Source organism: Frankliniella occidentalis, unplaced genomic scaffold, assembly GCF_000697945.3.
Source record: "Frankliniella occidentalis isolate FOCC.00 unplaced genomic scaffold, Focc_3.1 Scaffold30, whole genome shotgun sequence".
In the NCBI taxonomy this organism is placed as follows: domain Eukaryota; kingdom Metazoa; phylum Arthropoda; class Insecta; order Thysanoptera; family Thripidae; genus Frankliniella; species Frankliniella occidentalis.
This window is the reverse complement of record NW_026267160.1, coordinates 1,210,206-1,211,308: the sequence shown is the minus strand read 5'-3', so window position 1 is coordinate 1,211,308 and position 1,103 is coordinate 1,210,206. Positions and strand designations below refer to the sequence as shown.

Sequence of the window (1,103 nt, the reverse complement as noted above, 5' to 3'; positions counted from 1 at the left end):
CGCCGCGGCGCTCAATCTGTCGCGAGGCCGCCCGCCGGCGCCCGCCCGCGCGCCATTCAGGCGCCAGGGTGATCCGGGGACTGTAAGACACACTCGCCCAGGACGGACGACGCGAGCGTCGCACTTGTTGTGGGATTGGGCGGTGCGCGGCTGGGCAAGGGCATCGCCCCGCTGCTGTGGTGGCGGGCGGGGGCGCGCCGTTCCCTTTCACTTTCCCCTTCCCTCCCCCGCGGCGCGCCGGCGCGGGCCTGCTGGCCTCACGCGTCGAGCCGCGCCTCCTCCGTCGCCGCGCCCTCCTTCTCTCTCTCTATCTCGCCCGCTCACACACATAAAGCCAACAACAGGCAAGCTCGCGTCGCGGCCGAAACGGACTGCGCAGCGCGGACATTTAGTCGAAACAGTAATTTGGGAAAAACGACCGAAACTGGCGGCGGTCGCGGTCGGCCGGTCGAGGCGAGCCGTCGTTTTCCGTGTGGGTGGGTGTACACGTCTCTGCCATGGCGGCGCCGCCGCGCGTCGCTCCACGCGTGTCTTTTCAAACCAGAACCAACCAGTCAACCCATGTCCTTGTCCGCGCACGCGATTCGAGCCGAGTCGAGCCTGCCGCCGCCGCGGCGAAGGAGCCGAGCCGGAGGCCGTCGAAGGTATAGGAGCGGGGCGTATATCCGCCTGAGCCTGCCGACGGCTGCGCTACCAGTCCGGCACGCTCCCAAGAACGCAAACAAAGTCGTCCCGCCCGCGATGGCCAACCCGCCCAGCCCGCCCCAGCCCGCCCATCGGCGGCCCTTTCCTCGGCGCTGCACGGGCCGCGCTGCGCTGCTGTGGGCGCTGTTCACTGACACGTCGCTCCCCATCCTCTCTCTCTCTCTCTCTCTCTCTCTCTCTCTCTCTCTCTCTCTCTCTCTCCCTTTTCCCTTCCCGGTCGGACTAGCGTGAGGGCGTGCTAGTTTTAGGGCCGCTCGAACAGGACCCGTTTGGGAGCAGGAGGGGGGGGGGGCGGTAGGAAGGGGCGTCCACAACGAGTGTGCCATATGGTGATCTCATTCTGAGATTGGAATCGTATTTCCGGTCGCTGCTCACCGCGCGCTCATCACGCGATCGGG

At 67.3% G+C, this 1,103-nt stretch overlaps 1 protein-coding gene across 2 annotated transcripts in view; it reads right to left on the bottom strand.

Moving 5' to 3' along the window:
* LOC113208172 (zinc finger MIZ domain-containing protein 2-like) overlaps positions 1 to 1,103 on the bottom strand; it is a 37,388-nt gene that overhangs the window by 13,661 nt on the left and 22,624 nt on the right. The window lies entirely within an intron of this gene.